Source organism: Canis lupus, chromosome 21 (genome assembly GCF_048164855.1).
Source record: "Canis lupus baileyi chromosome 21, mCanLup2.hap1, whole genome shotgun sequence".
NCBI classification, from domain to species: Eukaryota; Metazoa; Chordata; class Mammalia; order Carnivora; family Canidae; genus Canis; species Canis lupus.
In genome coordinates, this window is record NC_132858.1 from 17,564,889 (window position 1) to 17,580,684 (window position 15,796).

At 49.9% G+C, this 15,796-nt stretch overlaps 1 long non-coding RNA gene across 4 annotated transcripts in view; it reads right to left on the minus strand.

Moving 5' to 3' along the window:
* Positions 1-1,034: 1,034 nt before the first annotated feature.
* LOC140612779 (uncharacterized) overlaps positions 1,035-15,796 on the minus strand; it is a 32,037-nt gene continuing 17,275 nt past the window's right edge. The window contains exons 1-5 of one of the 4 annotated variants that reach the window (XR_012013920.1): positions 7,712-8,299; positions 5,261-5,394; positions 4,964-5,037; positions 2,652-2,794; positions 1,035-1,635 (exon numbers count right to left, since the gene is read on the minus strand). This is a non-coding gene — a long non-coding RNA (uncharacterized lncRNA). The other 3 variants (XR_012013921.1, XR_012013918.1, XR_012013919.1) reach the window with 3 other exon arrangements.

The window sequence follows — 15,796 nt, forward strand, 5'->3', positions numbered from 1 at the left end:
GCAAGTGCTAATGTCTCTCATCCCTCACTGGCCGCGACGCTGGGCCCCTGGCCGGGCCTGATGGTGATCCAGGACCCACCGCAGGTGCGGGAACCTGCCTTCTGCCCACCTCCCCTCTCCCCACACAGTGGCGGGCAGGAAAGGCCTAGATGCAGCGCACGCCCTGGGAGTTTCTGCTTGGAAGCTGAAATGGCCTGAGAGTGACTCAGAAACCACGGATGTTCTCGAGGCTGATGGGTTCGTATAGATTGTGGAGGCAGCTCTCCTCGTGGGCTGCGAAACCACAGGATGAGCTGTGACCACTCTCGAGGCAAGAGCCACATACTGCGAAGGGCTTTCTGCCCTCTGCGTCTTAAAGCAAACACAGACGCCACTCCCTTCGAGACAGAGCTGCGTCTGGGGATACAACAGGCCTTTGCGGTGACCCTCCTTCTGGAATTCTCAATGAGCACATCATATCGGGTATGAATACTGGCAACGGTAATGACAGTCATTTCCCGAATGTTGCTTAGGGGCCAGGTGTCGTGTTAAGAGCTCAACGTGTCCTATATCATCATCTCATCCTCACAGCCACCCCATACGGTGGCTGCTATCGTTTCGCCCACTTTAGAAATAAGGAGTCTGAGGTCTAGAGAGATGAAGCAGCTTGACCACGTCACATGGCCAGACTTGCCACTCAGGTTGGCAGGCCCCAGAGCCTGTGTTTTTGTTTTTTGGTGTTTTTTTTTTGTTTGTTTGTTTGTTTTTTTCAGAGTCTGTGTTTTAACTACACTTTCATGCTATGGTGTCCCTCTTCCTGTGCCAATGTGACCCTCCTCCAGGAAGCCCTCTCTGATGCTCCCCCTTCCTCCACACAAACATCCTCTCTCCATCCCCTGCAGTCTCACAGCACACCCTTTTTTTGTACCATTCTTTGGACATCTCTCTTATGCCACTTTGATGTTATTTCTTTCCCAGCCTCTCCCTGGGAGTATAGTTCTTGTGATCAGATGTGGGGGGAACAATCTACACTAGACAAACTCACACGAGACTGATTGATAAACCTGGAGTGCAATTTATTAATTTACACTGAGAAATGAAACCACCCAGCAGACGGGAATCCTGAGGTTGACTGGTCAGCACAACCTCTTTCAGGAAGGGATAGACTTTTGGGAAAGGTAATCAATACGAGAAGGTTGTTTGTTCAGTATAAAGTCAGAGTGAAGGGAATTGATGGATTGACACTTAGGTAGAGCCTGACACACCCCTCTAAGCCTCCCACTTGCCAAGGGGCCAGAATATCCAAGGCAGGGATCCCTAGGGGGGGTCCTCTTCTCTGGAGAGTGCTGGATTTTTCTGGGTCCTCGGAAGAGCCTACCTTTCTGGCTGTGTTTGTTGTGACAGTGACTAGCTTTCTAGCTAGCTCGCTTGTTTAGGTTATTTCTGCATATTTGAGGGAACTGAAGGGGAACTTCCCATGTGAGACCCACTGAAGAAGAATGAACACTACACCGCCCTTTGCAGAGCCTTGACGTCCACGATGTCAGCTCATCTCCACACTGCCTTGTCACAGGAGGGACGGCGATGGCAAAAACCATGGAAGGCAGACAGCCTGGGTCTGAATCCCGGCGATGAGTCCGTTTCCCCAACTCAAAGCTGGAAATAATAATAGCATCCGCGTCATCAGTTGTCGAGAAAGCGCAGTGAGTTAGTACACATGAAGTGCTTAAAACAGTGTCTGGCATCTGGTAAGACCTTGATACTTGTTAGTGATGCTTAATAATTCATTTTATAGATGAAAACACTGAAGCCCAGAGAGAGAAAAAGTCAACTAAGATCATGCACACAGCCAGGAAGTGGCAAAGCGATCATTCAAAAGCAAACTGCCTTTCTTTGAGCGTCCAGGCTTTCTGCCCCCCCACCCCCCCAGCCAGCTCCTTATTCTTCCTCCTGCACAAGAATCCCAAAAGGATCAGAAATGCAGACACCCACGACGCCCAGGTGGCTCAGCAGTTTAGCGCCGCCTTCAGCCCAGGGTGGGATCCTAGAGACACTGGATGGAGTCCCACGTCGGGCTCCCTGCATGGAGCCTGCTTCTCCCTCTGCCTGTGTCTCTGCCTCTCTCTCTCTCTGGGTCTCTCATGAATAAATAAAATCTTAAAAAAAAGAAATGCAGACACCCACCCGCCCACCCCATCCCCAAGAATGGGTAACCTTTAGAAGGATGAAAATAACAAGGTCTGGCGAGGACACCCAGCAAGCCGAGGGAATAGGTAGGACCAGTCACTTTGGAAATGTGTGCGGCAGGTTCCCAGGGTGCGGGGGCACAGTGATGGAGTCCGCCAGGGTCCGCCGGGGAGGAGCACCACTCTGTGTGTGGGTTTGTCCCTACTTGGTGGGGCAGCTGGCTCGGCACTCTTGCAAAACTGTTGTCTTTGCTTCTCAAGGTGGAGCTTGAAGGCCGCAGGTCAGACAGCCAAGAACAGAAGGTGGACTGAGAGTCGGGGAGATCAAGGAACAGGCTGGACACCCCATGAGCTCTAACTGGTGCCCCACAAGGAAAGGCTGGATCCCAGAAGCTCATGGCAGCTTTTGTTGTCTCTGTCACGGAGGATATGGTGGGTGTTTTGCAGGAGCCTGGATCTTTCACCACCAGCTAAACACATACACACCTGGCTCAGCGGGAGGAACCAGCTGCTCCTTCCCGTCGATGAGGTGGGTCAGCAGAGCAGCCACGACAGGTGCGAGCGACAGAATGGCTGTTGCTTCCCTTCTGCCCTCCGAATCCCCTCAAGGATCCCCCTCGTGGCCCACCCTAACCAGAAACACATAAGGAAGGGAATTCAGTGTAGACACCACACCTACCCCAGGATCAGGCAATCCCGCCCTAGACATTTACCCAAAAGAAATGAATGCATATGTTCACCGAAAGACATGGGCAAGAGTGGTCATAGCAGCTTTATTCATAAAGCCCCAAACTGGAAACAATTCAGCTCAAAAATGCCCCTTAACTTGCACCTGGGTGGCTCCACTGGGTAAAACGTCCGCCTTTGGATCAGGTCCTGGGATCAAGTCCCGCATTGGGCTCCAAACTCTACAGGGAACCTGCTTCTCCCTCTCCCTCTGCTGGCCCTTCCCCCTGCTTGTGCTTTCTCTCTCTTTCTCTCTCTCTCTCTCTCTCTTTCTGTCAAGTAAATAAATTAAATCTTTAAAAATAAAAAAAAAATTTTTGAAAAAACTGCCCATGGATAGGAATATGGATAAATAAATTGTCCCACATTCACACAACGGAATACTGCTTTGCAATAAAAAGAACAAACTATTGGGACACACAACATAGATTAATTTCACAGACATGATGTTGGGCAGAAGAGACCGGTCACAAAAGAACATATGGTGTACAATTCTATTTGTGTGAAGCTCAAGGACACGCGAGACCGATTGGTAGTGACGAAAATCAGAGTGATGGTTGATTACCGCCAGGACAGGCGAGGTGGGTGAGACACCAGGACCACCTGACGGAGCCTTCGGGGTCCCTGGAAGTGTTCTGTGTCTTGATCTTGGCGGTAGTTATTCAGTTCTCTTCATATGTGAAAATTCATTGGACTAAGCACTTAAGGTTTGTGCCCTCGACTGAAGGTCGAATGAAACTATACCTTCATTTAAAATGGAATGCAGGGGGAAAAAAATAAAATAAAATAAAATAAAATAAAATAAAATAAAATAAAATAAAATAAAATGGAATGCAGGGGATCCCTGGGCGGCTCAGCAGTTAAGTGCCTGCCTTCAGCCGAGGGCGTGATCCTGGGGTCCCGGGATCGAGTCCTGCATCGGGCTCCTTGCATGGAGCTTGCTTCTCCCTCTGCTTCTCTCTCTCCCTGTGTCTCTCATGAATAAATTTAAAAAATATATTTTTAAAAAATGGAATGCAGGGGGCACCTGGGTTAAGCATCTGCCTTCAGCTCAGGTCATGATCCCGGGGTCCTGGGATTGAGCCCCGCATTAGCCCCCTGCTCAGCCGGGAGCCTGCTTCTTCCTCTCCCCCTCACCCTGCTCATGCTCTCTGTCTCACTCACTCTCTCTATCTCGAATAAATAAATAAAATCTTTAAGAAATAAAATAAAATGGAATGCAGATTCCTGGCCACCCCCAGAGGTACTTGCCGGTTCTGATGCCGCTCAAGGACCACTCCGGGGAGCACAGCTCTGAGCCTCATTCTTCAGTTTGCTCCCCATTCTGTATAGCTAGTCATCTTTTTTTTTTTTAATTTTTTTATGATAGTCACACAGAGAGAGAGAGAGAGAGAGGCAGAGACATAGGCAGAGGGAGAAACAGGCTCCATGCACCAGGAGCCCAACGTGGGATTCGATCCCGGGTCTCCAGGATCGCGCCCTGGGCCAAAGGCAGGCGCTAAACCACTGCGCCACCCAGGGATCCCGCTAGTCATCTTTGAATTTATCCTAATACCAGCTCTTTCAAGGACAGAGAACATCCAACTTTAATCCTACTTCTCTGGATTTGAAAAAGCAATTCCTGTTCAAAAAAAGTCACCCCAGGTAGTGGGACTTAATCAAACAACCATCCTGCCTAGAAAGGGGCATCGGAAGGTGTGTTAACAATCTCTGAAAGTTGAGCTGCTCTTGGTCTTCAGATGTCGGGTAGGTTAATGGTTTCCCACGTTCACAGACCATTCCAGGAATGGGAGCTTTCCTGTTTTCACAACACTCTCCCACATCCGGAACACGGCTCAGCCCTCCCCTGGCAGGAACCCGCCAGCACAGCTGCCGTCAGCTGGAGAGGCTGAGTCCCTTAGGGACAGGAGGTCCTCACCCCGAGATGGGGAGGTGTCCTCCCTGCAGAAGCTCTTGAAGTTCACAAGATTCCTGGACACAAATGGCCCAAGCTTCTGCACAAAACCCCAAACGAGAATAATTCCCTTTCTTCCCATTTGAAACCCAGCTGTACCCAGGGAGCAAATGTGCACCTGCATGCCTGTATCCCCTCCAAGCCTCAGTTTCCATCCCGCAGCAGCGCCCGTGGGCCATGCGATGCCACATCCTGATGGAGGGAAGGCAAGAGACAGAATAATCCCGTGAATTTACACAGTTCTCTACAACTGGCCAAACGAAGCTCTTCCTGTCCCCCTCCCCCAGCTGGAAGGGATGCAGGCAGAGTCCTTTGGGAAAGGTTTGGTTTCAGGGTCCCCAGTGAGACCTGATACCTCCCAGAAGCAAACACAGGGAGGTTACCAGCTGCTTATCAGCGTGCACCTGACAGGTACCTGGGCTCAGGGGAAATAACGCCAAATTGACAAATTAAGTGATTAGGCTCCAGCTCAGCACCCGAGCAAGCGAGAGAGGCAGTGGTGGCACAGGGATGCCCAGACTCCACCTCGCAGTCAGAGGCCTGAAGCTTCTGGAAGAGCAGACACAGATTAAGTGTCATTTCTGTGCAGTGTCCCCCTGCCCCCAGGGGACAAGTCAGCCCTCCCTTCCATCTACCAAAGCCAGGCAGCCAGGGCGGCGGGAGAGCTGCCTTCCCACACTGCAACTTGGGCAACTCATAGCTGACCTGCCTCACTCCACCCCTTGCTGACAGGCCCAGCCTGTGAGCCATATTAGCATGCACAGGAGAGGCCTGAAGTCAAATCTGGAAACAAAGAGATCCAAAGCAAGCAACGAGATTGGAGGAATGCCGACAAAGGGGGCTCCGAGAAGCAGGGCGGGCAGATTGATCCAGAAAGGATAGCAGGAGCTAAGTGGTACCCGCTGAGCTTTGCACATGGCTCAGTCTACACCCGGTCATGCTGATGGACAGGGTCTGTGGAGGGTATGGATATCTCAAGGCTCAGGGCCGATGCACCTGCAATTTCCTGGGATGGGGGACCTGATGGGTGAAGGGCCCAGGGCTGGGGTTAAACCCATCAAAAAGGAGCTGGGACTGGGGCAGCCTCATGCCTGCAGACAGTGTCCAGGGAAGTTAGACGCTGCCCCTGAGGCTGGACTGGGGGTGCGGGGGACCACCCCTGGGAATACTGGCTTAAAAACACTTTCCAGAAAGACACACAGTCTGGGCTATTTGAGGATGCAGCCCTGAGTCACTTGTCCTGATTCCTCAAGAGAGGAGACTCCAGGAAAAGGGAAAGAACAAAACTGCCTTGGGACTTCTGCTTAAAAGCTTCAGTGTCAGTAAGAAGAGAGCTGCTCCTCTCTCAGCCCTGACAGGAGATCCGCCCTGGTGGGAAGGGGCAGGGAGCATCAGCAGGAGAGCAAGCAACAACAAGCTGAGAGACAGGAGGACACCCTCTCGGGGGTGCATTTGGGAGGCACTGGCCCCCACCAGGTCTGCAGGATTGAGGCCCGGGGGTAAAGGTCATTGTGATGTCTGCCCAGGCCTGTGACAGCCACCCCTCGTCCACCAGCCTCCCTCCAGCTGTGACACACTCTCCCTGCGTGACTGTGAACACGTGCCTCCTCCTCTGAGCCCCCTCCTCAACCAGAAAAGAGGAATCAAATTGCTCTGAGCTTTCTCCCACATCAGCAGGAGATTCAGAAACCCCGTGCTCTGAATCTGCGTAGTGCGTCCCTGTGCCCTCTGCCATCAGCACGGCTGCAGGCCCAAGAGCGCTGGCACAGAGCAAGGGCCTCTGGGTGGGAATGGCTGCAGTGCTGAGATGCTGGCATGTATGCAGGACCAAACAGCGGCCCAGGCAGGGGGAGAGCCCCTTATTAGCCCTGGGCCCCAGCACCTCATGGCTGTCTGTGCATCACTGGGAGTACCTGTCACCCTTCATGTATTAAAGTGATCTGAAACTTTGAACAGGCCACACAGCACCTGGGCCTGGCTCCTCCTCACAGAGCCCTCTGTGCCACCCGGCTCCTGCAGGAAGCCCCTTGCTCTGTCCCTTATTGCCTCACCCCTGGCCAGCTCCTACTCATCCTTCAGAACATGGCTCAAATATCCCTTCCGAAGGACACTGTCACTGAGCCCCAGGACGGACACACTGTGGCCAGTACTCTTCCAAAGAATTTATCCTTGCCTCTAACTACACATTTGTGTTGAGGGTGACTTGATTTCTGAGTTTTCCCCCTACCACTCCAGCAGGTAAACATTCACAGCACATAATGGGGGTGGCCGACTTATAGTCACCCGACAACCATTTATGGAGTGATCGCTGGGTGCCAGGGGCCACAGATATATCAGTGACCACAAAGACAAAATTCTCTGGTCTTGTGGAGTTGAAATTGTAGTAAAAAGAGACAGCTGTGGGGCATCTGGGGGGCTCAGCCGGTGAAGCGGCTGCTTTCAGCTCAGGTCATGATCCAGGGTCCTGGGATCGAGCCCCCGCCTTGCTCAGCAGGAAGTCTGCTTCTCCCTCTCCCTCTGCCTGCTGCTCCTGCTACTTGTGCTCTCTCTCTCACTCTCTCTCTAGGATAAATAAATAAATAAATAAATAAATAAATAAATAAATAAATATTTTTAAGATTTTTAAAAAAGATTTTATTTATTTATTTATTTATTCATGAGACACAGAGAGAGAGAGAGAGGCAGAGACATGAGCAGAAGGAGAAGCAGGCTCCACGCAGGGAGCCCGACATGGGACTTGATCCTGGGACTCCAGGATCAGGCCCTGGGCTGAAGGCGGCGCTAACCGCCGAACCACCCGGTCTGCCTGTATAAAATCTTTTTTAAAAAGCCAATAAACAATAAAGCTAATTAATAGATAACTTACATAGCATGTTGGCAAGTTAGGAGTGCTGCGGAAGACGGAGGAAGTAGAGCGGATGTGGGGGTGCCAGGTGGGAGCATGAGGTGCAGGATTAAGCAGGAGGCCTCACCACAAAGGAGGGCACCCGAGGAGCCTTGGGGGAAGCAATGACTTGGCAGAGGGTGGCCAGTCGCTGCCACATCTCCAGCCTCTGGCCCCCTGCTTAGCACCCAGTAGTCATCCAGGAAATTACTGAACAGAATAGATGGGTAAGTGGATGGACAGTCCTCGTTTAGCTGGATTTTTTCTTAAGACTTCCATTTATTTATTTGAGAGAGAGAAAGACAGCACAAGCAGGGGAAGGGGCAGAGGGAGAAGCAGACGTCCCCCTGAGCAGGGAGTCCAATGAGGGGCTTGAACCCAAGACCCTGGGATAGTGACCTGAGCTGAAGGCAGATGCTTAACCAACTGAGCCATCCAGGCATCCCTGTTTAGCTCTGTTCCATGCCCAGCCAAGACACTGTCATTGGGACCTAGGGGACCATGGAGGTCATTGTGGGGGACCCCTCCACCCACATCTCTTCCCCTTGCCACTGCTCAGCAGTCATGTGACTCAGGGTCGGCTCTCACCTGCAGGGCCACTCTGAGGAGTCCAGGACCAGGGAGGTGGGGTCGTGCTCCTCACCAGAGACTAACTCGGGATCTCGACTTCAGTCTATCATCCTTGGGGTGCCAATCACCGAGCTCAAGAGGGGGTTGACCTAAGGCACCCAGAGAGAAGGGAAGGACTTTTCCCCCCACAACGGGGGAAAGTCCACTTTCTCCGGGAGATGGAGAAGCAGTTATGCTCAAGTCATTTGGGGTTGAGTTTTCCAAATAATCAATACTGCCGGGGGTTGCTTCCACCCCCACTGTGACCCCTCACCAGGCACCTGGTCCCTTTTTGCCAAGGTCATGGAGGAGTCTCCCCGGTATCCTGTCTTCCGTGTTCTTGAGCTCAGGGTAGCTACTGAGATACATCTTGTCCAAAACCCTGCCTCTGCAGCCACGACCAGCTGCCGCCCACGGGAGGGAGAGGATAAAATCTTCCACTGAAGGGAGATGGAGGGAGGGTCCCCAAGGTCCCGCCTGGGCTGGGGGAGAGGCCACAGGTCCCTCCGGCTCAGCTCCTCCCGCCTGGGGCCCAAGAATACTGGCACTCGCTCCACTTGCCGCCTGGCTACTTCTCATTTCTTAGGTGGGTCCTGCCTCAGGCAGAAAATTCCTCTTTTTTTAATTTTAAATTCTAAATTATTAAAGAGGTCATATATGCCTTGGGTTTTAAGAAACAAAACAGCACAAAAGATTATGTAGTAAAAAGTTAAGTCTGCCGTGACCTGGGGCAGGCTGGCTGCCGTGGGCCCAGAGGCGGGGCGGGCGGTATTATTCACGGCCACAGGCCCCTCTAATGACTCTGAGTCGCGAGGACTGTCCTGCGGCTGGACCCTGCTGCAGCACCAGCCCTGCCCTCTCACCCCCAGCACAGTCCTTCCAGTACAAAATTCTGGTAGCTTCCATTACCTGTGTTGTTTATGTCCTTCCAGAGGTGGCCTCTGCCTGCCTCGGTGCGCGGACAGTTACATACATTCCACCCCACAGGGTTGGACGCAGTACTAATGCACCAGTGCATCCTTCTGCCCCTTACCTTGCTGAGACTTAGTATCTTTGCTAAGTTATTGTTCCTTATGAGAACACGTAAACCTGGGCACCTGAGTGGTGGCTCAGCGGTTGAGCATCTGCTTTTGGCTCCGGGTGTGATCTCAGGGTCCTGAGATCGAGTCCCACATCAGGCACTGCATGGAGCCTGCTTCTCCCTCTGCCTGTGTCTCTGCCTCTCTCTGTGTGTCTCTCATGAATAAATACATTTTAAAAATTAAAAAAAAACACACACATAAATTTCTTTCATTCTTTTTTTCTTTCAAGTAGGCCCCCCACCTGGGTGGCTCAGTAGGTTGAGTGGCTGCCTTTGGCTCAGGTCATGATCTTGGGCGCTGGGATCAAGCCCTGTGTGTTGGGCTCCCTGCTCAGCTGGGAGTCTGCTTCTCCTCCCTCTGCCCCTTTCCCCTCCATGCTCTGTCTTGAATAAATAAAATCTAAAAAAGGAAAAAAAAAAAAGTAGGCTCCACACCCAACATGGTGCTTGAACTCATATCCTGAGATTGAGAATCCCAAGCTCTACTGACTGAGCCAGCCAGCCACCCCTTCATTCTTTTTGATGCCTGCATATGGATGTACTAAAATGTATGTAGCTCCGGGTGCCTGGGGGGGCTCAGTTGGTTAAGTGTCCAACTCTTGGCTTTCAGCTCAGGTCATGATCCAAAGTTGTGAGATTGAGTCCTGCATCAGGCTCAGCACTCAGTGTGGAGTCTGTTTGAGATGCCCCCTCCTCCTTCCTCCCCCCAATGCTCCTACCACCACTCATGTTGTCTCTCTCTAATAAAATTAAAAAACTGTAAATGTATGTAGCTAATCTCCTATTGAAAATATATACTACAAACAACAAGGCTGCATTGACTATCAACCTACAGATGTCTTTGTGCACATTTTAGGAGTTCCTGAAGGATAATTTCCTAAAAAGTAAATTTGATGGGGAGCACCTAGTTGGCTTAGCCCGTTCAGCATCTTGATTTCAGCTCAGATCATGATCTTGGGGGTCCTGGGATCAAACCCCTAGTCCAGCTCCATGCTGAGTGTGGCGCCTGCTTGAGATTCTCTCTCTACTTCTCCCTTGACCCCTCCCTACTTCTCTCTCTCTTTCTCTCTCTCTCTCTCTCATCCAAAAAAAGTAAATTTGGGGGTCAACAAGCATATTCATTTTCAATTTAATAGCTTCTATCAAATTGTCCTCCAAAATGCTCAGACCAATGAACACTCTCTTCCATAATGAATGAATGCCTGCTGTCCCCACCCTGGAGAGGCAAGAAAGTCACAGGCCCACTTTGGAGGGCGTGGAGTAGGGAGCACTAGCCTGTCATAGCACCATCGTCATTAACAAGACCGAGGACCAGAGTGGTAAGAGGAAGGACTTTGCGGTCAAACAGAACAAGACTTGAGTCGAGGCTCTTTTACTTACCTGCTATGTGCTTCAACCAAATGCCTTACCCCACGGACCACAGTTTCCCAACATATAAAGTAGAAATTAAAAATCAGATGGCTCAGGTGGTTAAGTGTCCAACTCTTGATCTCAACTCAGGTCACGACCTCAGGGTTGTGAGGTCGAGCCCCACATTGGGCTCTGCACTGGACATGGAGCCTGCTTAAGGCTCTCCTTCTGCCCTGCCTTCTGCTCACATGCTCTCTCTTAAAAAAATTTTTAAAGAAATTAAAAATCATATGCATTTCACCGGGTCATTATAAAGAGTCAATAATAAAGGGTCAGTTCTGGAGATCCACTATACAACAGTGTCTATAGATAATAACACCGCAGTATACCATTAGAAATCTAAGAAGGTAAATCTCATGGTAAATGTCCTTACCACAATAGAATAAAAAGAACTGGTTCATGTATATACTTTGACCCCAAAATGGAAAAAAAAAGAGCCAATAGAGATCATATATATACAAAGCTGCTTATACAGTGCCTGGCACGCAGTGGGAGCTTAATAATGAGAATTAATTTTTGTAGTAGGCAGCTCTCGGAATCTGAGTGCCCTCTTTGTCCATGAAGGGCTTTGATCTGGATTTGGCTCAGGCAAGCCCCCAAAGAAGCACCGAACACAGGCGCAGGGGACAGGGAGGGGACACAGTGTTGGTCTCAAGGCTGAGGGGGGGGGGAGGGGCTGGCGGAGTCCAGAGAAGCCACCTGGCTGGGACAGGTTCAGGCCTCAGGAAAGGTGGTAGCTGAAAGGGCAGGTGATGTGGAGGAAGGACAATGGAATAGGAGGTCAAGTTAGACTGTGGCATAAGATAATTCAGTTTTTCCTAAAAGGAAGGGGGGTGGTGCAAGATGATCTTGAGGGATTTTTTTTATACTATTAATTCCTTTTTATCTTATTGTACATTGAAAAATATAACCAACACATTAACAGATGATTCCAAGGGGACTCTCGCTTAGGATAATGCTGGAGTAGGCGTTCAAATGTTTAAGAAGTGAGTTGATTTACATTTAAAGATTAAGTAAATCACAGTACATGATGTGTGAGCCACAGTTAGCCCCGAATCATCATGGTGATCCATGAATGACTGAAGTTCTTGAAACACTGGCACACAACGCCAGTTAGGGAATTTAGCACAAGTTCTGGAAGCAGACAGCCAGCAATCCAAACCCAGCTCTGCTTTCTTACCCTGGAGGCACGTGGGCTAACCCCACTGGATGGCAGATTCCTAATCTGTAGAGTGGGGATAATATTAGTTTTTACCCACAGGGTCATCGTGAGGATTCGATGCGATTGCACGCGTGACACACCTCACGGCCTGGTGTGTAGTAAACACCTAACAAGTGGGGGGTCACTGTGATTATTAAACACCTAACAAGAGAGATCGTTTCTAATTACTGTAATGGATGTAGGCTGAAGAGTTTTGACTTTCTTTTATAAGCAATAATAGCGGTTTTGTTTTTATAGAATGCATCCTGTTGTGAAAATAACATCTCAACAACATTAACAAAGAAGATTCTTAAGCAGAAAGGAAAACCACTCATTCTCCCACCCTTAAATAATTTTCGTTTTTGCATATTCTCTACCAGACTTTGTCAACATGAATACTGACTGTTCATGGTTGCAATCACAGTGTTCATGCAAATTTCGTATCCTGTTTTTTTCTCAACAAACATGATGTTATAAACATTTTCCATGCTTCTGCATATTCTCTATAATTATCATTTTTGTGGCTGCATAATATTGCATTGACTGAATGAGCCATGGTTTTCTTAACCATCTCCCTGCCTAGAAAAATGTAGGAGGATAAGGCCCGTGGCATGCCAAGAGCTTTCTTCATCTATTGAATTATGCTCTTAAGATCAATTCCCAGAAGTGAGATTAATGGGTCAAAAGGTAATAATATTTTTGAGGCTCTTGTTACATTTTACTAGATTGTTTTGCAGAGTTTTGCATATTGCTTCCAGAGACGTAGGAACACAGACTTCATCCAACCTTGCCAGCACTGGGTGATGGTGTTTATGAATTCTGCTAATTTAATAAGTATGAAACGCTATCCTGAGACTGCCTTCATTTCCATCTCTTTGATCACGAACAGGTTGAACTATTTTTTCCAAGTATTTGTTTACTCTTCTTATCCTCTTGGGTGAAGGAGTTGTCCACATCCTTCACCTGTTTATCTGTTGAAGTCTTAGGGTTTTTCTTACTAATCTGAGTGCTTCAGAGCTCGTGGACATTAATCATTTGCTGGCCAGATTTGGCCACGGGAGGCTTCTGAGCAGGAGGTAATAGGATCAAAACCACACCTTGGGGAACTAATATTGGGATTAACTAAAGTGGGGGGCTAAGAGACAGAGAAATGTGTCAGTAGGCGACTGTGCTCAACCCCAAAACAGGAGCCAGAACAGTACAGTGGAGGGTACTGGGAATGGGCAGGAGGGTCCATGTCCCCTGTACTAGAGCTTGTAGCTCTCTGCCCTGCCTCCCATAATGCTCTTCACACATATACACTCTCCCTTGCAAAATCAGTGGTTTCAGCCCACAGAATTTAAGGGGAAAGGAATTGTTCAGTCCTGTCCATTCACGACAGAAATGAGAAAAGTGCTGCCTGTAGAGAACTGCATGGGGAAGTAATACCACCCTTCCTCTTCTGGTGCCTCCCAGAAAGAGGGGAGGGGTTGGAGAATTGGTATAACAGGAAGGGGGCATCATCAGAGCCCTTCAACCCAAAAGACGGATTCCTAGACTAATAGAATCTAAGGCAAATGATCTAACAACCCCCCTTCCCTGGGGCAGAGCTTCCCAATACTCCCCAAAGCCCACTGTGCATCCCAGACGTGCCCCCTCTGCTGGACGCCAACCCAACCAGCAGCACCTTGAACCATGACTATCAGACTTTGCAGAGTGCCTGCTGTGAGCCAAGGCTGTGCCAGGGTCATGAAATAAAGCCAAAGAAAACACGGAGCCCGTGCGCGGCTATTTCACAGTCTAGTGGGGGGGGGGAGGGCTCTATTCACCAGGAAGGGAACTCCAGCAAACACAACAGGACCCAAGTCCCGTTCAATAGGCCTTCAAGGAGCCAAAATGCTGACTTTGGATGAAGACTGGCATGGAGCTTCATGAAACAAGGGAAGAGTCACACAGACCTGGATTCAGAGCTTGGTTGCACAATTTCCTAGTCATGTCAGCTTCCCCGCAGTCACATGACCAGTCCACGTGGCTGCCCCTAACATCTGCAGGCCTAACATTGCAGACAGACACGCGGGTACCACGAGCTGGGATTTTTCTCGTCACCCCGCCAGTCCATGCCAGGCAACCCCTGCCCACAAGGTACCCCTCCCCTCTTACCACACCAGCATTGTTCCTTTGCATTCTTCAAAGGAATCTGACATTGGAAAGACTAGGTTCAAATTTAGAATGATTTAACTCCATGGAGTTCTTTCTACACAGAAACACAGCCACCTCCTCTTGTCTTCCCAAACATAGCTCCATCCCAGAAAAGGGGCCTCACGTCCATCCTAAGTGGGAATATCCTATCCACATGTTCAAGCTCCAACCACCCCTCACAAACACCAGCCCCTCAGCTACCCTTTGGTTAGGGGTGCCCACACTGGTGGAAAGGTAGATGGGAAAAGATGCCCCCAGAGGCAGTGGACTCGGGTAATTTGAGCAAATATTCCAGAATTCTGGATACCCATAGTGTGATCATCAAGAAGTGGAATGCAGGCTCCCAGAGGGCACATCCCCTTGGTTGCAGGGACTTCACACCCTATGGAGGGATGCTGGTTGGAGGAGGAAGACCTGAAAGGAAAACACTCTAGTTTATTTTTTTCAAAACCCTCTAAAGCATGGGATCCAGGGCAAGAAGGATCTAAGAGTAATACTACCACTCTGAGTAATCTCCATCTGTAAAAAGGGGATATTAATAGACCCTCCCCCATAGAGCTGCTTGGAATGTTCAATGAGCCAATACACATAGGTTCATGACACGAAGTAGTTCACAAATGCCAGTAACTGTTATAAATAATACAAATGGATAGAGACCCTAGAAACCAAGCAGGGAAGGAGGCAACAAGTTCTAACAGCCTTGTCCTTTAAACTACTTTGGTTTCTGTTTTCTTCCCTATCTTGGAAAGCAGCTCTGTCCCCTGTCCCCATTAGGCAGGCGAGTAGGACTTGGAATTCACTGTGGGAGGGTTCTGGGTGAAAAGTGCAGCCTCTCCTCCCTCCTCCTCCTCAGCCTCCCTCTCCCCTTTGCTCCCCCACCCCTTCCCCCTGCCAGCACGCACTGAAAGATTTAGGGGTCTCCGGAGGTTCCTAGGAGTTCTGACCTGCCCATGGGGTCCTCCTCACACCCCCAGAGCTGGGCAGCAGGAGGCAGCATGGAAAGGAATCTGGCTGAAGTAGCTTCTGACTCTGGAGACACAGAAAAATGAGGGTGTCACAAAGTCACGGTTCTGTGGGGCCTTCAAGAAAGAGCACCTAGGGGCAGCCCCGGTGGCGCAGTGGTTTGGCACCGCCTGCAGCCTGGGGTGTGATCCTGGAGACCCGGGATCGAGTCCCGCATCGGGCTCCCTGCGTGGAGCCTGCTTCTCCCTCTCCCTCTGCCTGTGTCTCTGCCTCTCTCTCTCTGTGTGTCTATGAATAAATAAATAAAAATCTTTAAAAAAAAAAAAAAGAAAGAAAGAAAGAGCACCTAGTCCGAGTTCCTTGTTTCAGTGACGCCCGGAGAGGAGAGAGGTCTGTCTCAGCTTACACAGCCATTTGGAGGCAGGCTCAGGGCAGCAGTGGACTTCTGGTTCAGGCCTAGATTGCACTCATCACATTGGGCAGCACTGGTCTGTGCCAGGGGAAGGTGGAGATGTGGAGGCCACACACACACACACACACACACACACACACACGGGATAGGAGGTTACAAGTAAAAACTGACTTCCAGACCCAGCCTTGTTTCTCAGTATCTATGAGCCCTCGG